The following is a 21,915-nucleotide window of genomic DNA, read 5'->3' as shown; positions in this document are numbered from 1 at the left end:
TTGATCCAACTCCCCTCCCTGTCAAGCAGAACTGGGCTATCCATGCCCACAGCTCTCTATTGAATACAGCCATGTTTGGTTTCATTCCCTTGTTCTGTGGACATTCTTGTCTATATTCTACCCTGCAATTAAGTTCCTCAGCTGTTTTGCTTTGCTCCATAAATCCTTTGAGCTTCTGTGTCATTTGAATGTTCACTGTTTTCCAACATATGAACCTCCTGCCCACATTTTATGGTGGCAAAACATCTGGCATCACGAACAGGATTAGAACACAATGGCTTGAGGACCGAAAGGCTGAAAGGGCTGGAAAGGCTGTGGCTGCTGCAGGGAATGAGTGTCCAATTAAAATGTGTATCTGGCATTCAGTGACTACAAAAGTGGAGAATTAGATACCTGAGAGAGCTGTGATAGAGAGGGGGATAATGGTAGTGACAGAAAGGAGGAAATATGGCAGGAGATGGGAACAAACCATTTCAGGGAAAGATTAGAAATTTGCCAATCTCTAGCTTAGCACCCCCACTCCACATCTCAACTCATATCCCAGGTACCCATATTGACTGGCACTGTAGACACATGCTAATGCTTTTGAATCCCAAATCTGTCCATAATAAATCTAACCTCATCCATAATGGATGACAGGGCATACCAGGCATGTGTTACCAAGATCTGGATGGGGTGTCCCCTTCAGAGAAATCTGCTAATCAGGTTTGGTGTACTCCATCAATCTCAACCCTGGGGACGTGGAGTGGTTGTTTACTGGAAAATCTTAGCTCTCAAAAGAAATTGTGTAATGGTATGTGGGAATAACCTTGAGGTACAAGGGGAAGAGATGCTGCCTAGGGAACGATCCGATATTTAAGTGGGAGGAGCCTGCAACTGCTTAACTGTCAGAGAAAGAAACTTAGGAAGGATCTATCCTAATTGATCAGGCTGGAGAAAGAGATCGCAGGAGATTTGTACTTTCAGACTTGCAAGATTCTGTTAATGTAGCCTTACAATACAGTAGAAGTAGCTCATCCAGTTGAGTTTCCTGTCTGGTTTACCTGGGAGGGCTGACAAGTTGCTATGTAAGGCTATGTTGTGATTGAGGCAAATGGACAAGCCAGGAGACCTGATATTACACCATCCTCTCAGCTGCATGGCAGCATCCTTTCCTGAGCTGCTTGATCTCATTTCAGAGGTGATAATGGGATTAACTGGAGTCACCAATTTCTCTCTCTTTCTCATACACACACACACACACACACAAAAGTTTACCAAAGATAGATCAAAAAAGGTGGGATAAAATATTACTATTATTTCAAGCTATACAGTATTATACACAATTCCTTCTTTAGACGAATGACAGATTAAATTGTGCATCAATGTCAGTAATAATTTCATAACTTAAAAAAACCAAGTCTGTTATGGAATTTAATCTGGCAACCATTTATGGACTATAATTCTGCACATAAACTTGTATATCATCTGAGGTCTGGGTTTCTATCAACTTAAGAATTTGAAGTACTGGATCTTGCCTTATTCATTATAAGGATACATTTTCTTAAATTAGATGGAGACTTCTATTAATTTTTTATTCTGATTGATGATTCTTATTATATGTTAACTTTGCTTACTATTGATTATTGATTTGATTTCAATAATAGTTAAATTAATACAAGACAAACTTTATAATGTTAATCTAACATCACTTTGAAAACTCCTATTCAGTTTTACACAGCCTGTAAGTCTCCCTCCCTCCCTCCCTTTCTTTCTTCTCTCTTTCTCTCCCTGATTGTTCTTTTAATTATCTGTTAAATTAAAATGGGGTGAGGGAAAAATGTCATTCCCAGATGCCTGATAGGTGGACAGAATCTACTGAGAGGTGACATCTTGTGATATTACCTGGGAGGTTTTTGAGCCTCCCAGGACATGGACACAGTTTTCTGTGACCTTATCTCCAACACTTGTGGATTGGACCTCTGGTTGGTTAATGCAGCCAAGAAATGGACTGGGGGTTGGATCCATGCAATAGTCAACACTTCTCTTAAAGAAGGGGAGATACCAGGAGTCTTGAAAGAGGCCCTGGCCCACCCACTCTCCAAGAAATCTAGTATGATTCCAATGGAATTGGACAACTACTGTCCAACCTCCAACTCCTCTTCTTAAGGGAAGGCTGTTAAGAAAATGTTGGGACTGCAGTTACAGATGACTCTAGAAGACATGGATTATCTGAAATAATGGCAGTCTAGTTTAAGACTTGGGCATGAGAAAGAAACTACATTGGTCACTCTCATGGATGGCATGTGTAGCACTTAGATCAAGAGAGAACTGTCCTTGCCTTCAAAGATTTCTCAGTGCCTTTGATACTGTTGACTATTGAAATCTTCTGTACATCATCTATGAGGCCTGGGAATGGAAACATCACTTTATGGCAGTTGCACTGTTACTTGAGTGGGTGGGCCCAAATAGTATAGAAGGATGGGCCTACACCAAGGGCACAGTCTTTTTCCCTATCCTGTTCAATATTTATATGAAGCCACTGGGAAAGCTTAACTATCTTCATGATACTCAAGTTTTTTGCCCCTGTGCTGATGGGAGATGCAGTAGGAGTTCTGTAGAAAGTATCGAGGATGAAGTTGACATAGAAAGGGACAATCTGTTACCAAGGCAACAAACAGATAACAGTGACTTAAGCCTATACCAAAAGCGAAATTTACAAAAAACATCTCAGACAGGCACCCCTGTAATTCTCAAGAAGATAAAAGAGGGAGGAGGGGAAGCACATTCAGACTGGCAAGATTCTGTTATTATAGCCATTCTGATACAGGTAGTTTTAGACATATGTGGCATATGTTTCTTGGTCTGGTCAATCTTGTATGGCTAATAATCTTAGACCTGGAGGTTGTCATGGACCTGATGAGGAAAAATATGCTCAGGATTAACTAAAGCAAAATGGGGTAGCTGTTAATTCAAAAGCCTATTATACCAACTTTGACTCTTAATGGCTTGTTCTCCCCCATAAAGAGCAGACTCACAACTGGAGGTCCTTCTGGACTCATGGCTCCCATTCAAGGAACAGGTGGAAGTTGTGGTCAGGAGAATCTTTGCCCAGCTTCACCTTCTGCTCCAACTGCAGTCTTACCAAGAATAGGATGCTCTAAGATGGTAATCCATCCACTTGTTATCCTTCACTTATATCACTGTATTTTGCTCTTTCATCTGGACTACATCTGGTCTTCAGCAGCCAATATGCTTATTGATCAATCTAGGTGTTGCCGCTGTTGTTGCAGGACCAGCATTCGTTACTGGTGCCCTTGAATGCATTTCAAGATGTTCATCAGACCTTTAAAGCCTTATATGGTTATTTAAGAGACTGCTTTTCCCAGATATATTCTGCACCTGACATGGAGTGCCCTACTAGGATTCCAGAAGACAGGACCAGATGGCAGGCATTCTTTGTGGGAGCTCTCCTTTTATGGAACAGCTTGCCTGAGGCTTTCTAGAAGGTGGTAAAAACTGGCTTTTCCAGAGGGCCTTGGACATTAGCTGTGGACCCATTGTCAATTATATTATGTTACTGTATCAATGAAATTATGTGTTATTGATTATATTTATTGCTGTTGTTTTATTATGATTTAAAGAATACCCCCCCCCCGATTGTGACAGGAATAAACTGCATAAATAAATGTAAAAAACCCACACTGAAATAAACAAATAAATATATAAATCAGGTGTTCCAGGAAGCTTGGCAGATGCTAAAATCTTTGTTGACATTTAGCACCTCTAGGTAGTAATAGTTTGAAATTCTAAGTTTTTCCAAATAATATATATGGATTTGAGTTCCATGTGCATTTTACTGAACTATTTTCATAATCAAATATTTAACTATATTCCAGAATACAAATGAAAGATCATGTATGCTTCTGCACATTTGATCAGGTAAAATGTTTAGCTCAAGCTTTTCTACACTGCTCTTACTACAATAATAGCACATCTATTGTCCACCTAGTAGCACTCCTGGGATGCACTGACAAATTTTGTGTATTTTATCTGTTAGCAGACAGAAATGTTACTTTCAAAGTTAATGACTGCACAATGCATAACAGTCACTGGTTGTCAAGGGTCTTATCCCTTTATTCAATTTTACTTCTTATTCTATTTTATTCCTTTTCTGTTAAGGACTAAACATATACACTCTGGATAATGCTGGTCTGAAAATGAAATTAAAATTAAAATTAAATTTTCAATTATATTTTACTGTAGAGAATACTTTTCAGTTCTTTATACAGCATGTAAACTGAACATGATATACTTTTAACTTTTTCTTTATTAAATACACTGCAGATCAGATCTCTGAAGTAGTAGAACATTTTTTAATTCTACATTTTCTGGGAAATTCCCATCATGTATTATGGTAAGTAATCAGACTAGGATATAGTAGTACATTGTCATTCTTATTTGTCCTACCTACTTGCAGGATCCACCTGTTTTGCAGTGTGCTCACCTAGTTCTTACAGTAAAGCAATAAGGTGTTCTGTTTTTCAGCTGACTTGTTGCAAAGGCTAACACTGATTAAGGCTAAGAGGGAGTGACTGGCCCAAGGTCACCCAGGTGGCTTCCATGCCTATGGGAGAATAAGAACCTGGGTCTCCCCACTCCTTAACCACTATACCATATTAGCTATCAGAGCACAGTGCTAAGTATCCTTTTGCATTCAGGTACGTACGCAAGTAAGTCATGCTAATAAACTGGTTTCTGAAATAGATCTTGCCATTTTGTAGTTACTTCATAGTGAATATTAGAGTTGTGCAGAAATGTAGATTTGGAAGGCAAAAAGTGATTTGGCAGGTGCACTGCACACAAACCTTGAACGAATGCATCTTTTCCTGAGCTTATGTATTTGCCCTTCATCACCCACATAGCAAAAGATGCATTTAGCATCCATGTGCAGTCTGAAACACATTCCACCTTTCAAACTGAAATTTATGCATAGCCCTAGTGTGTATAAGTGTGTGTGCATGTACACACGCATAAAGACTAGATATGTAAACACCATTACTAAATATCTGATTTTGCAGACATAAGATAACAATTTAGGTCATACACATTAAGTAAATTTAATAATTTGGAAAAAGTGCTTTGGAGTACATGGGAATGATTAACATAGCATCTGTCTGCCATTCTATAAAATAGTTTTTTTTTCTTCTTTAGCAATCACATGGTCTTGGGAATATACACGTCTTTTAAAAAACTGCAAACACGAACCTCATTTATGTTCCTGTATGCTCTAAAGCACCTTTTTGGAATCCAATCCAACCGTAATGCCAAATACATCTAAAACTACCCAGTTCCTCAAATAAGTATCATTAATGGATACTGATACTCCAGTGTGACCTGCCAATATGTTTTATGTTGTCCCTTATATTAGTAGTGATGTGAAATTCTAATAAATTACAGTGGTATTAACTTAATGCCCTTTTGTACTAAAGACGCAATTTATGTTTACTTCCTTGAATGTGCATGTTTATTACAGGGTATACCTTTGGACCACATGAGGAGGGTAAACTTTACCATTCCAACATCCTGATACAAGTTTCTGACATACAGTCATACCTTGACTTAAGTACTTGGAAGAAAGTCTCACCATGAAATTTTATTTTCAGATAGACATGTTGCAAGTTGCAGCAATTATATATAAATTTAAATATAAAGCTGCAATAATAACCAAAAACAATCATCTAATATACTGTAAAAGTACAGAGATATCCTTTTATTCATGTAGTGCAATTTATATCCGTGGTAAAGACAGTGCTCTTACTAAATGAAGTATTTAGTAATACTTCTTACTAAAGAAGTATTTAGAAGATCAGTATATTGTTGATCTTATTCCTCAAGTGGTCAGATTTATTTCCATTTAGAAGGGAAGCTTGACTTCTCAACAAACACACACTAGCTATTTATTTGTAATACTGAACTATTGCAGTTTTTTTTTAAATACAACATAAGCAGTTTCATGGCATTATAGCTCATGTTCCATTTTTCAACATGAACATGCTACATGAATTATACATACAACGTGCTATTAATTTACATTTGCAAACTTCTCATTTTCTGTATTAAAAAGTGACAAATTTTAATCACAGTTCTGCTACCTTCAAATATTCAAAGTTCTACTTAATTAGTACACATAACTCTGTTCCCAATAACTTCGTTTAAATTCAACTAGAAAAACATGTACACTGAAAAATAAGATAAACATCAAGGTTGCATTCTAAAATACACTTGTGAGCCAATCCTAGACTGCATCATACTTTATACTTGATTTAGTTGTTTTTTAGAAACGGGTCTCCTTGAAAGATATGGATTTGTTTCTTCATAAAAAGAGTTAGATTCAGGCTGTACCTTTATCTGCCAGATTCTTCTGAACAACTATGTCTTATCAAAACTGCAATGCTACAACATCTGCCCCAAGTTTTTAAAATACAACTATATGCACATTCATAACATTCCCAATATTCCAATGGACTTCAGTTAATTCCTCAATATAGAAGCTCTCAGGGTTTGTTTTTGTTTTTCTACTTTAAAAGATACATTTGACACAGTTTTATTTATATCCTTATGAATCAAAAACTTTGTCCAATCAATTTAGTGCCAGAACGTACATAGAATATGGCATAAAATCAGGTGTCATTCTATAAAATCAGTAAGATATGACACCTGCATTACTCTATGCAACAAGAGAATGCAAGTCCGCTTGCTTTTGCAGAGCATCTTAAAAATATTGTGACTTGAAAGAATGTTAAAAATATGATTGCTAAAACAGTATAGTCATTTTTCATATTTTGACTAATCACTTTAGAACCCAAGCATTTTAAAATATGCATAATTGACTAACAAAGCCAGCAAAGCCAGTAACTATTACTAACAATTGCTGCAATGAACCTTTCATACAGCCAATACCTTCAATTTCCTGAAAATAATTTGCAAATAAATGGGTTTGTACTGAGCTGATATTCTTAATACCTTTGGTATTTATTTAAAATATGTAGAGGATATGTTACTATATTGATGTATCAGTCATACAGTCTGATTGCAAGCATATTTATACAGAAAAAAAATTAACCAGCTCAGTGGGGCTTTCTCTGCCTACTAAGTGTGTATTCTCGATGTTCTCTTTCAATTAGTTATTACTGGATCAAGATAAACAAATGGGGCTTTCTCCCACTTAAATGTCTTTATGCTTGAGAAGTAATGAGGGTAAACAGGATTAAAACTGCAGCCCCCAAATAATTTCTTTCCAAGCAGTCTTGTTAGGTCAGTAATATATGAATTACATATTCCCTCAAGTTTGCTATGCAGCTTTATTCCATGATTCTGGGAAAAGTATACAAGTCTCTGCTTTTCTATTATGTTGCCATGCCAGTCTCTGCTTTTCTTCCCAACCTAATTTACATTGGCTTTCCTCATGGACATCAATACTAGCAGTTATTGCAGGTAATATATATAAACTTTTACATCATTATAAATGCAGGCACAAAGTATTTCAAATTGTAGACATTTATGAAGTTCTGGTAAATCAAATTATTGTGTATATGAGTAAAATTACAAAACGCTACTGCTGCACACTTGTTGTATCTATTAGAGAAACTATGAGTTTCCTGTTTGATTATATTGTCTGTTTAATCTAAACACTACTATCTTAATGCCACAAAAACTGCAAACATACAAACTTTAGTGCTCTAATTTTTACCCTACCCTTCTTTGCTCAAAGAGGCTGTATGACGTGGAGGAACATCATAGTTTACATCCATTTATTAATTATTCTGTCCTTTCAAAGTCCATTACACAGCAACTGCAGAGTTTCGCATGCAAGTTATTCATCTCTGGTCCAGTGACTAAGTACTATGGAAAAAGTTATTTTTCATAGTATTTAACGACTGGACAGTAACATTAACAATTATTAAAACCAAAATTTAAATTTAAAAAAAATTGCTAACACTCTTTAGCCTCATAATTGGACACAGAAAGGTAGGAGTCAATAAGCTGCTTTACTCTTTACCAAATTAATATAACAAAAAATGAATTTAGGAATAAAAAGAAACAAGTGTGTGTGGGGACTGTATTTGAGGGAAAAATATCTCAAGCTCACAGGTATGGGAGAAACGCTGCTGGGTCTGCCGCAGACACCTAGTGGGCAATAACAAAACCCCAACATCTTTCTTCTTACAACAATTAAGTTCTTTTCCTGCCAATTTCTTAAGATCATCAGAGTTCCTGTGAGAGATGTCTGGGTTCAGGTTCCTTCATGCACACAACCCATGCAGTTTCAGTGACCTGCATACGATTAGTAAAATATTTTGCATCCCTCTAAACAGTGAAAGAACACCTAGTATCATCTCTTTCGTTACTTACATTCTGCAGCTAAGGCTCAAGAGAACTTATCTGGGAGAGAGAAAATATATATCTCATAATGTAATTTACAAAGAGTGGAAACGCCTACAAGATGCTGAAGTACCTGCACTGGGGAGATGTTCAGTTGTTCACTTCATCTTCCGTTGACAAGGAAACCAAACGGCACTTCATTCTCCAGGAAAACCTTCCACTGCCATCTTTTGAAAATATATTTATTTGTATATATGTGCATAGCTACCAACATTATGATAAGCATCATAAAATTATCTCTGTATAAAAAAATTAAAAAGTGAAATTCTGGAAAGGAAATATTTTTTGGCTCTCTCTCTCTCTCTTTTACTACACAGCATTTTTTTGGATGGGGGAGGAAGAATTTAAAAATGCTCAACAGTACCAAGCTGCAAGAAAAGTTTCACGTTATAAAATCAGAAAAAGAAGAAAAACGGCTGATTCCAACCGGATGTCCAAAAAAAGAAAAAGAAACAAAACAATAATAATAATAATAATAATAATAAAAATTAACAAAATTAATATCTTGCTCGGTGGCTTGCACTAGTATTGCAAGATCACAAACTGTTTGTAAACGTTGCTGTAAAATGCATTTTTAAATCCTATATATATATACACAAAAAACGAAAAAAAGAAAACAGCGTCAAAAATCTCTGCAAAAGAGAATTAGTTAAGCAACATGCCCACTTCTCTTTGCCTTTTTTTAAAAAAATGCATAACAATTTACATCGCTTTTTCGTCAGTACAAAACCAGTTGCATGTGTGTATATATACGTAAATAATGCATATGCATTTACATTGTTGCTGGACTGGCAAGTCTATCTTTTTCGCCGTTTCTTTGGCTCTTTAGATCCTAGTGACTTCCAGTCCGAGCAACACCTTTTGCTCCCAGTTTAGTAAACCATCGCATGCTAAGAAAAAAAAAACTTGTCATCAGAAAAAGGATCAAATCCATGAAAACAAAGAGGTAAAAATAAAAAAGCAGCAAAAACAAAAAAAAAGGAAGAAGAAAACAGGACAAAAAAAGGAGGACAAGAATTTCAGCGGAAAGGTACTCACCGAGCGGGAGTAAAGGGGAGGAATAAAAACGCGAGTTACTATAAAATACAGTATGGCGGTGGAAGAAGGAATGAAGCGCTTTTTTTTCCCCTCTTTAGTCTCTGCCTCAGGCAATTGCCACGTGATTCCGAGCCAGGCTGACTCGCAGGCAGGGGGAAGGAGCAGGCGGGGAAGGGGTAAACCCCACCGGAGGAGCCCGACTCGCTCGCAACAGCTCGGCGGCGGCAGCTGGAATAGTGGCGCCCGTGGCGGCAGCGGCGAATGAGGCTGGAACCGCTCAGCAGCAGCAGCAGACTTTAGCCTCGACAGCAATGGGTGGCGCTGGCGACAGCAGCAAACAGCAGCAGCCAGACGAGCAGGTGCCCCGCGCGCAGCAGTAGACGAATGCGGGCGCGCGCGCGCTCGGTGGAAGAGCAGCCCGGCTGAGGGCGCGAGAAGAGGACCGGGGAGAGGCGGGGGCGAAAGCCAACGCAAGGAGCGAGGTGGCGGGTGGGTGAGTGGAGGGGGAGAAGAGAGGCCCTTCCTCGCGCTCACTCACATTGTCAGAGCAGCTGCTCTGTGTGTGTGTGTGTGTGTGTGCGCGCGCGCGCGCACGTGGGGGAGCGGGTGGAAGGCACACACTTCGAGGTGCGGTGGCCGCAAGTTGGTGCTGCTTGCCGTATCTGTGCATCTGCGTGTGAGAGAGAGAGAGAGGACAGACGCGCGATTTCATGGCCATCGCGGATCAAAGTTACTCCTTCCCCTTGCCCTTGGCTGGGTGGTGAATTCCGGGACGGCATTTGGCGTTGCAATGAAAATTAAAAGGAGACCTCCTTTGGCACCTGGAAGACTAACGGACCTAGGGTGGCAAAAGCGTTGGTCGTCTAAAGCTTCCCTTCACTATGTGCGGGTTTCCCTGCCTGTGAGACATGAATTCGGCTACAGTCCAGAAAATCTGGTTCCACGGTGCATCTATTTAGGTGTTCCGGGGGTCCCTTTTGGACGTCAAGATCCTTGTCCTCACGGACTTCTTCTCTTTCCAAGATTAACTCCATTTCCCTCTCAGAAGGAAAGGTTTTCTTCCCGTTTTGAAGAAGAAATTGTCTTAGGTGGTATCAGAATTGGAGGTGCTCTGTTATTAGCACAGAATTCCAGCCTCATAGAAAGAAAATATTTTCTAAAACGTAGGTGAGTTTTAGTTTGATCTGCACCGCGGCATGAATCCACACATCCCTTTAGTTCATCATGTCTCTCCAGTGAAATGGATACCAAAGAATATTCTAGTATTCTGGCGCCTCTAACTATAAGAATGAATGAATGAATATATATGGCTCCTCTAACTATACAACCCATTAATATTTATAAAATCTAGGGATTCAAACTATTTTCTTCAACAGTTCCATCTTTGTTTTGAGAGTGATAATCATTTTTGGAGCTGAGAAACTATTGGTGTAGTTGAAAATTCAGACACATTCCTTTCCTGACTGTCAATTTTCTTCTCTTTAGTTGACCACAAGTTGCAGGTGATGGGAAATGACATACAAATAATATGTAAAAATTCTGTAACAGGATCTCATTACCTATGTTTCTCCAATCCCTGGGACAAAAACTAGTGCAGTATCTTCAAGAACCTATCAGAGTAAATCTCACTTTGAATTCATGGTGTAACTAAATATGTACCTGTGTTTAGAATTAAATTGTAAAACTATTAAGCTTACATTAAGCTGCAGTTTTAGAGGATTTACCTGAAAGTAAATTCTATTCAGGTTATTAGATCTTTGGTGAATCATAGTGCCAGCTTGCTTGTCTACTAATCCTACATCAGTCTTTTCTTCATTGATAAACATGCTGCCTCCAGAAGGATGATTATACATGAAACATACCATTAAAATTATTCAATAAAATAACAGTGTTACATAATTAGCTTCCATGAAACAAAAAAATAAGTCACTGATGCTGACTTAGGTGGATTAGTTTGTCTTCATCATATTCTAATGCCTTTTTTGTATTTTTTTGTGTGTCCCAGGGAGATGTTTGCCACCTTGAGCTCTTCAAGGAAGGGTGGTTTATAAATCTAACAAATAAACTGCAGTTTTACAATTATACTCATTTATTAAATTTATATCCCACACCTCAGGAGTGTGAGCGGTGTACATAAGTGTTCCCTCTTCCTGTTTTCCCATCATTTTTTAAATCCCAGTTTTCTATAGAGAACTATAGTAAATAATAGCTTCATCTGTGCAGTGTGTGTTGCCCAGTGCTTTCTTTATGAATAAAGTTGAAAATGCATAATAATAAAAATAGTTCTGAGCTTTTATGGTGGAAAGTAGCATCATCAGTCATGTGCCCTAGGAGTGCCATATACAGTACCTTTGAGCCAGCACTGAGTATATCTTTTCAATATGTTAACAGCTTGAATCAGTGGAAGAATATATCTATTTAAATGTTTTAAAATTTATTTTTTTAAAAAAGAGGCAATGACATACAGTACATTTGCATAAAGGATCATCTTATTTTGAAATGTATCTGTTTAAATAAAATGGTCCTATAGCAGTCAAAATCAAGTCAAGTCTCTCTTAAATCAAGCTTGTCCCCTAATTACCATGTATAGGTAGTTTTTTAATAGCTGTATGGAAGGGATTTGCCAGTGCCTTCTTCTGAGACGTTTTTTTTTTCAACTTCCCAATATAGTGTTCTGGTCTAATGTTTTCTGGAGGTTCCCAATCCAAGTAGCTGCCCAGAGTCATTGGGATTTGGGCAGAATACAGATTTAATATGTTAATAAATAAGATGTATACAATTTTGAAACTTGGTGAGGACTGGGCACAACAAAGAAATTAATTTTCAAGTCTCTATTGAGTTGATCCAATGCAGAAACGTATGAGAAAGTAGTTATGAGAAAGTTATGAGATCAAAAATATATCCAACAAAGGATAGTAGTTTGCCTTTTTCATTATTCAAAAGGTAAAGCCACTGGTTTGAGGTGGGCGGTTATATACTGTAAATCGAACAAATAAATAAAGTATACAGTATGGATTCATTGCTGTGTGTTGTTGCTTCAACATAGATTATAACTCATAGGTCTTAAGATCTTCAATGGCTGGAAAAATAATATTTTCTTAAGATAAGAAGAAATAAACCTTAAAGAGCACTGAATGTATAGAAAAGTCCTTTCTATAGTCAATGAAGAACGTATCTTCCTTGGCCTTTTCTAAAACCAGCTTGAACATCTAAAACTATGTTGGAACGTTTTCTTTTCTATGTAAGGCTCTAAACCGTGTTGGATGAGTCTAAACATTATTTTGCTAGCATGTGAATTGAGGACATTGTGTGGTAATTTGCACACTCTGTTAAGTTTCCTTTCTCTGGTATTGATATGTGGACTGCTTCCATTCTATTGTTCTCCAGGTTTTCTGACATACTTTGGCATTTCTGAATATTCCTTGTCATTCGTTCGTTCGTTCGTTCATTCTTTCATTCATTCTTTCTTTCGTACATTCTTTCATTCAACTTATATCCTCTGCAGTCACAGGACTTTCAAGGCTCACAAAGCAAGAATGTACACTGTATAAATCATAGACATAAAACAAATAAAAACCAGCACAGTAGATGGCATTAGACTGCGAAAGCCCTGCAGAAAAACTTTGTTTTCATATGAAGAATATACTATCAATAAACTAGTTCTAACAGTGCCGTTTAATCACTGATCACAGACAGTTGGTAGAATAAGTTACTAGCTCATTGCTCCTGTTTTGTTTTTTTTCATCTTAACAACTAGAGATGAAAGAAAAAAGAGAAAGAAAGATCTGGCACTTAATTGATAGCTCTATTATAAAACTTTCATACAATTTCTTAAGAAAAAGATGGCTAATATTGAAAACCAATGTATAAAATCATTATTTGTAGAACACTTATGATTTCCTCTCCATAATTATTGCTAAGCATAAAAATAGTTAACAAATACACTAATATTAATTTTGTAGTTTATGGCTATTTGAAAAAAAGATTTAAACTTGTGTAAGCCAAATGTTCTCTATTTATATTTTAATATTGAAAGGAATGCTTTGGCAGGACATAAAATGTTCCAATATTTGCCACTTTTTAAACTCTTTTATTAATATGGTTTTATATATAGACTACTATTTCTGTATCACTGAAGATGCACATGTTGGGCTGTATAAACTATTCAGTGAAGTAGTCTGCTTTGCCAGCTATCCTAGTAGAAAACTTCTGGATGGATATGAGTGTGAGTGTCTGTATCTGTGTTTGTATGTGTATCTATATGCATGCCCAGAAGAGGATCTAGCAGCAGCCATATCAAAAAGTGTCAGTAAAACAATTTGCACAGCCCTGTGGTCATGGATTAACCATCTCATATCCTGAAATAGATAGGTATTGTTATGTTGGTTTGGTTCTGTGCTGATGGCAGACAAAGTCTAATAAAGGTGATGCCAATGTTTACTGAAGAGGAAAAGCATTTCCAGTTTTTCACAACCATCACTAAAATTACTGATGGAAGTTTCTTTCCAAAGCCACAGAAAAGTTGGCAAGAAGCATTATGTTTTGACCTCATTTTCCTACTTGAATGTTGGCTGCAATTTTTTTAAGCTGATGGTATTTGATGTTTTCTATTACTGAAACATTAATACACCATACTGTATATTCATTCATACAGACAGACACAGATACACAAACATACACAGAGAGAGAGATTAGAGATATTTCAAGTATTTCATCCTCTAAGAAGCTTTTATCAATTAGGGTTCCGCAAGAGATTGAAAAAGCATTTTTTCTAACTTTGTGCATCATGCAGTGCTAGCGCTCACAGTTGAAATTTGTAAGTGGTCTGATTCAGCTTCTGGCCTTCCACTTTTCTGTTTTTGTAAACTTTGTAAAACATAGATTGTGCAGATTAGAAGTGAATTTTATTATGAAGTTTTTGTATGTTTTGCAATTTTCTCATTTATTACTCAAAAGAGCATTGATAATTATTATTGGATTATTATATCTATAACTTACTGATCCTGCTAACGTCCTGTAGCTGTAGATATAATAATTTTTAAGCAGGGGTTCCCTGAGATCAGAAAATTATTTCAAGGATTCCTCCAGGGTAAAAGGTTTGAGAAAGTCATCTCTAAAAGACTGTTGTGCACAGTATTGGACCTAGATGAAAAGCTTATTTGAGAAATCAGAATCTTAAGAGAGAAGAAAGGATGATAATAAAGGAAACTAAGATGTGAAAGAACTGGCATTGGCACATAAGTTGGTCAGTATATAAAGCTGTGGAGAGCCAACAGTGTAACAATTGCAACATGACACTGATGTCAGCAAATATTTTTTAATAGGTATAATACTGGACTGTATCACATTTTGGGTGAAAATAAGTGGAAGAACATACTGTATAAAAGCAATACTATTGTTGGTGTATACTATGGCCCAGCTAACTGAGGAGAAGACAGGATGATGCCCAAAAGCAAACTGCAAATCTTTCAAAGAAGCATGAAGTTGCAGCAACTTCACCCCAAAATCTTTGGGAAAAAAATGTTGTCAAGCATGATCCTCAGAGGAAATTCTTCACTTGTCTTTGATAACTTTCTCTGGCAGAGAGTGGAGTAAAGCACAATAAGATCAGGATTTCTTGACTTGATATTAATTAATTGAGAACACTTAGATGAAAAACTGAAAGTAGAGTCCTTGGGGGAAAGTGACCATGTAATGCTGTGGTTCTTGATTTTAAAGGAAACAAAAGCTGAGTGTGATAAAGCATGTACCTTAGACTTACTAAAGCTGAGTGTGATAAAGCATGTACCTTAGACTTACTAAAAATACTAAAATCATAGGCATAAACAATTTCAATGAAGAAAAGAAAAAGGATCACACAAAAAACCAGTCCAGCTACAGGAAAAGCTTAGTGAAAATCTGAAAAGAAAAAAGAACATATAGGAAATGGAAGGTCACAACAGAAGGGTACAGAAAGGTAGCCCAGAACTGTAGAGCTGGTGTCAGGAAAGAAAAGGCTCAGAATGAGTCAACGTTAGCAAAGGATGCTTATCACAATATAATGGGCTTTTTTCGATTATGTTCAAAATAAAAGGAAAAGCATAGGTATACCAGCTGCTTGGTGAAAACAGCAAAGATAACAGTAAACAGAAAAGGCAGAACGACTTAGCTACTGTATTTTGGTGTGGTCTTCTCCAACCAAAAAGTATGTATTCTACATACTTTCAATGACCACATAGATTTTGTCCAGGATGAAATGTGATTAGTAAAATATAAATTATATTAAAAATACAGTAAATATACTGTATATTTGTTTTAGATAATAAATGCTCACTTTTGAAATGTGTTTCTGGTATACTTCTATATTCAATAGGTGATTCCGATATAATAGGTTTTATCTTTCAGAGTTCCAACTCAGTATATTGGTTTCTAAAGTAGAATAATAATTTATGTCTGTAGATGGGGTGATCAAACCACTCTTTCAAATGTGTCTCCAAACAATATAAAAAAGGGAAGTTAATAAGTAATTTGCACTATTTCTGTATTTTGCAGTAGACTTTCCTTTATAACACTTTCTCTTCTGAGCAGAAAAAATATGCATATCTAAAAGAGGAAGAAGCAACACACTGTCCACACTTGTGTGGAAGGGTAGAGATGAAGAAGAGGGATAAGAAGAAGTATAAGACACTCAGAAGCAAAGAAAAAGTATTCATTATGTGCTGAAAAAAAGAACCAAATATTTCTGTGTAGAAAGTGTAGTTCAAAACTAAGAGAATAAAGTATTTGCCAGTTATATTGATGATCACATTGCTGCTTCATTTAGGGATATATGCCCTTTTCTCAATTGCTTCAAAATATGTTCTTTGCTAGCCTTCAGATTAGCTTTCAAAATAATTAGCATCATACTTAAGCAGAGATAAAAAAACAATGAGTTTTAATTATAATTGTGACGAGCTTGAAAGTCAAAGATGTTTGCGTATGAGAGTGGAACAGCTCAACATGCTATAGAACAATACAACATAAATATTTACAGGGATTTTGATTAAAGGCAATTTTGAGCACATTGAACGTAGATGTTTCTCCCCCTCCCCCCTCTGGGAATAGGAAAAGATAATTCAAATCAGTACCCCCTTTGCAGATGCTGAATCCATGTGAATTTTAGAGGAAACATCTAAAACAGATTAATGCCTCTGCAGCTCAGAGGTGTTTTATTTGAAATCTACATTAATGTTTAGATCTTAGGATATTTTTTTCCATGGGTGTTTTGCAGAAGAAAGCACTGTGAGGAAGTCATCACAAAATAACTACAGAAAGATTTCACTTAACAGAGGTGGTAAGTGTATTGTACGTATGTGTCAAACACAGAGTCTCTGTATTTGTACTTTGTTAATCACACTTAAGCTAAGAAAGTAGTACCTAGCTTTGAAAAATAACAAAGCAGGTATATTGCTAGATGTAAGGACCAAGACATTGTGAAGAATGAGTCATAAATGATAGTCTGGAGCTGGGAACCAGAAGTGAGTTGAGGACTCAGGATGGTCAGGATAAGAAGGCAGGACCAAAAAATAGGCTAGAAGTTAGAACAGAAGAGGGAAACCAGAATGTAAAACAATTGTTAAGAAAAACTCCGCTGTATGGGAAGCCAATGATAGTTATTGTTTCCCAAAGGATCTCTTGGAAGCAGACTCAGTCTAAGCCTAGAAGATTCTTTGTGAAGAAAGTATCACAGTTCAGCAATTAATTGCATAGGGCAGTAATCAGCATTTTCTGACATCTAGCAAGGGTTTAAAGATAGATAAGCTTGTATCACACACCATCAACAGGAAACCAGTATCTGTCAGGCTCGCTGGCTCAAACTAGACAGAAGCTATCCAACCCAGCACAGCTAGATAAGAATCTTGAAGGCAGTTGACTGCCCACAGTTGCTTCTTATACCCAAGGCAGTTTTAATCCAGCACTGCTTTTTCTCGACCTTTCCCACAGCTCAATGGACTTTGTGCTTTGGATTTTTCAGACTTGGTACTGGGTGGCAGATTGTTGATATAACCAGCATTCCTACCATGGGAAACTCTAGATCTTAACAAAACTTACACAGTATAGGCATTTAAGACATGACCTTAAATATTTAAGACAAGCATTCCTAAGGTATTTAAGCAATGTTTGACTGAGGCTATGAGAAAAATGGTTCTGAAGATGAATAGAGGAGTTGGGGGGTGGGGGTCATAGGTAATCAGCAGAACACAAGAAGGTTGCTGTGATCAAAATAAATAAAAAATGCTATGACAAAAATCAACCTATTTGCTAAAAACTGGGAGGATTGTGTTTCATGGTGTTGTTTATTGCCCTGTACAATAAGTACCAAAAGAACTTACTAAGAGAAACAAAGATAAAGTTAAGAATGTTTTTGACAAATTGATTTTACACTAACAAGTATTTGATATGTAATTTTCCCTTAGTAAATAAAAATTTAATAAAATTTATTAAAGTTGTATGCCGCCCAACTCTCAGTGACTCTAGGCATAAAATTGATAATTAATTTGCAGGCAAATTTGATTAATATCCAATATGTGATTTAATTAAATACTATTAATATTAGAGTAGTATGGAAAGGTAAATTATGAAAATCAGCTTGAGCTATATTTCCTTTATTTAGACTTACTTAATATCTTAATTTATTTGCTCTACTATTTCTTAATCCTTTTCTGTGCTTACCCTGAAAGGGAATCGCATGATGGGTTTGTGTGTGTGCGTGTGTGTGTGTGTGTATGCGCATGCATTTGCACATTGGATATTGATAGTTGAAGTATTATTGATAATGTATGCAATGCAGTTAGAAATTCACATACTGAAGATCTTTGACTGACTGGTTATACTGATTAACTCTGATACTTTGTGGTGTACTTTGCATCTACGGATATCCTGTAAATATAACACTCATTTACAAGAAGAATATTTTCCACCTTTTGTCAAGGTACTGTCATTATCACATATAAGGTGGTTGGTTGTTGATAGAAAAGCCTCTGCACCATAAAACGAAAATCATAAACTGTAATTTTATGATAAAAATTCAGTTAAAAGTTATTTTCACATTAGCAAGCAACATTTTACAACAACCAATAAATTCAATAAATTTGAATTTTCATTACCTTTTAAGATTCTGTCTCTACCATGAGCAGTGACTATAAATACAAAATAAATTTCAGTCTTGTTTGACGTATAGAGTCCTGCTTAGCAAATATACCAACATAGAGCAAATTCAGTACTCAAAAACAGATGGCCTACTTGAGACAATGTCTCTGTTTGAGAGAATGCTCTTTAAATGGACTCATAAAATGGTTACTGTGGGAAACAGCTATGGGAAATTACTGTTTCTCCCTAGAATGGGTGTACTTTGGGTGTAGCCAATCGCAACATTCCTATTTTCCAAAACAACTGATGAGGTCGCTTTCTTTTACCTTCTGTAGTTTCCCCAATAGATTGAGTGCCATCCTATTTTACCTTTTTATTTTCTGTCTAGGTTGTTATATTTTTAAGCAAAATGCTTTTCACATTTATTTTTAAAGTATGCCTCTTGGGTCATTGTAGGGCTGAAAAGCATTCTTGCAAATAAAGATGAAGATTTGGTTCATTGCTTTGCAGTATGTCAGCTTTCCAATTACAATTTTTGTAATTAAAGAATAGTAAAAAATCAGGAGTCAAAATCCTGACAGAATAAGGGAGTTTTCACAGGCTGCTTGATATGTGTTGGAATCTGGTTACCTTCCTCTGCAGTAGTTTATCAACATAATCTTAAGTACATCCAGCAGTCACTCCAAACTCCATCCATTTGTTTTATGGAAGACATCCCACTAAATATTCTCTCTAGCTCAGAGTGATATCAAAAGAGCACTGCCACTCTTACAGGTAAGTGATTTTGAGGGAGAAATCCTTAGCTAGTTTGGTGGTATGCATCTAACAATGGCAGATTGCTTAAGGGCAGTAAGATGATACTTTAAAAATATTATTTATTTAAGGAAAATATGCATTAGAAATTATGTGTGCTTGTCTATCCTCTGATCTAACTTTGATTCAAGGAATAGACACAAAAATATTTATTATGAGCATTTTAGTCCATCATGTTCCTAAGGCAGTTAACATTTAAAAATAATAGTCAGGATCAAAATGGTAACTGAAAATATAAAAATAAAAAGGGGTTGCTTTCATTAAAAAAACAAGATAGGGATTATCTTTCCAGGAAAACATTTCATATTTGGGATGGCCCATTTGAAAACACCAGCTGTTTGGTAGTCATGCACTTCATTTCAACAAGGGCCTTGCAGAATGCAACCTACCAAAGACTTAAGTTGTGGAAAGAATCAATATGAGATAGATGGTTCTTCAAGAGCCCTAGCCTAAAACTCTGAATTATCCCTTGGCGCTCATTGGACTTGGTGACAGGGTTTGAACTTTCTGTTGTTTATGTGGAAAGGGGAGATGTCATGAGTACTGAAGGTGAGCAGGAGGGGGCCCCTATCCAGGGGGAAAACACATGCGTAGTGTAGAAAATCTGAGCTGTCATTCAAAGAAACCCAGAACAGACCCGCCTTGACTTTTGGGGTTTATCTATCTGGGTTTTCCCACGCTTCTTCAGTTTGTTAGGATTTTCTGTCTACAATAGCAGTAATAAAACACTAGAGACATCTTCCTCGTCTCAGCGTGGTTCTTGCGCAGTCAGGACAGAAATACTGCTATTACTCATTCCTTGAAATCTTGCCTAAAAATATGGCTACCCACCATATTGGAATCTGCAGAAGAAGTTAGCATCTCTCAACTGCATGTAGCTACCTTCCTGTCCATAATTCACATTCCTAGGAAGCTTTTCAATTACCTCCCAATCCTCATACAAATAACTAGGCCCAAGTAGCTGGTGTCCCATTCTCATTTAAAAACTTTTCCATTAAGTGTTCCATCTTTGTTCAGCTTAGTTTGCTACTCTGTCTCTTCGTTACATTTTGTTTTTGTTTTTCAGTGTGAATGTTACACTGTTGACCTTTTGCTGCTTTTGAAATTGTTACTGATTTTGTTTTTTATTATTTTGTGCTATCTTTTTCTTTTTTGTAAGCTACTGTACAGCTACCTTTTGGAGGGGACAGGTAATGGAATAGAAAACATACCAGATGATGACCCAAGAAGGCTTGCAGTTTCCAGGTGGTCTTCAAGGGCAATCCCATGTAGAGCTCATTGCAGTAGTCCACTCATGATATTACAAGGGCATGAGTGACTGTAGTCAGTGTCTTCTGCTCCAAGTGGGCAAAGGTTGTCCTGGCCACGGTTTCTAGCTTTCTTCTGAAAATCCAGGAGCACCCCCAGGAAAGGGATAAAAAGTAAAATGTGTTCATTTTGAGGCCAGGCTAAGGAAAATAGGAAATATCCTGCAGTCCCAAATGGAAGTACAGCACCAAGCTGTCTAACTGATTGTTAGGATTCAATATGACAAACATTATTACTCACATCTAATATTTGGAACAGTAATGAAGACATTTTGGTTATATAGAGACCAGTGTTTCTGAACTGTTTTGACCTAAAATAAGCAACTAGAATGACAGGGCTCTAACCGTTTTTATGCCATTAATTTCAGTAAGCATGGAAAATGTTATTTTGACTCCAACACTCAAGGTTCAACGACACCAGGATAATTAAACTTAGAACCATTTTTCACAATTATGTAATCAATGGCAATTTTCATGCTTTTTTTTTACTGTTGCAGAGAACACTTTGACAAGATTTAATCCCATGTGACTTTGATTTTTATTGCATTTAATTTTTATTTCATTTTGAGGATGTACAATGATTGATAATTGATAACTGATAATCCAATAATTGTCCTAGAGTAAACTTGTCTTTTATTGACAGTAAATATATAGATAATGTTTAATAATCAATGGAAAAAACTGTAGTGAAAACTGTTGCAAGAAGTTAAGTTTGCTCAAGTACATTGATTTCACTGAGCTCAGACATACTAATAAGCAATTGGGCTTTTAAGTAGTAGGAACATTTATTTGAAGAATGATCTGTTTTAAGGAGGATTAATGAATTTCACAGAATCCTAGACTTGGCAGGTTCCTCAAAGCTCATCTGGTCCAGCACACTGCTCAATGCAGGATATGCTGAAGCATTTTACAAGATTATTATGCAACTTCTGGAGAGCGAAACATACCACAGTATGAGGCAATTTATTTCACTGATTCACAGCTGTCACATACAAAAAAATCAGTTTAAATATTCTGAAGTGTACCCTTTGGGACATAATCCTTTCAGTATCTCATTTTTTAGGATTTATCTTCCTTCCTGGACAAACTTCAGGATTTCAAGCCATTGGATCTGACCTACCTTTCATTTGAGATCATCAAAACCTGTTTTTCTGAAATCCAGTATACAAGTCCGAGTCTTTGCTATTCCATCTCACCTTGATATCAAGAACTCAAAGATAACATG

At 36.6% G+C, this 21,915-nt stretch overlaps 1 protein-coding gene across 1 annotated transcript in view; it reads right to left on the bottom strand.

The window, feature by feature from the left end:
* Nucleotides 1–8,575, bottom strand: part of RALYL (RALY RNA binding protein like) — a 284,909-nt gene extending 276,334 nt beyond the window's left edge. Inside the window, exon 1 of the mRNA XM_063299435.1 lies at nt 8,498–8,575. The gene's annotated coding sequence lies outside the window, so the exon portion shown is untranslated. The remainder of the gene's footprint in view (nt 1–8,497) is intronic.
* Between the last annotated feature and the right edge of the window lie 13,340 nt (nt 8,576–21,915).

Source organism: Candoia aspera, chromosome 3 (genome assembly GCF_035149785.1).
Source record: "Candoia aspera isolate rCanAsp1 chromosome 3, rCanAsp1.hap2, whole genome shotgun sequence".
NCBI lineage: Eukaryota > Metazoa > Chordata > Lepidosauria > Squamata > Boidae > Candoia > Candoia aspera.
The sequence above is the reverse complement of the archived record's forward strand: the minus strand, read 5'-3'. Positions and strand labels throughout refer to the sequence as shown.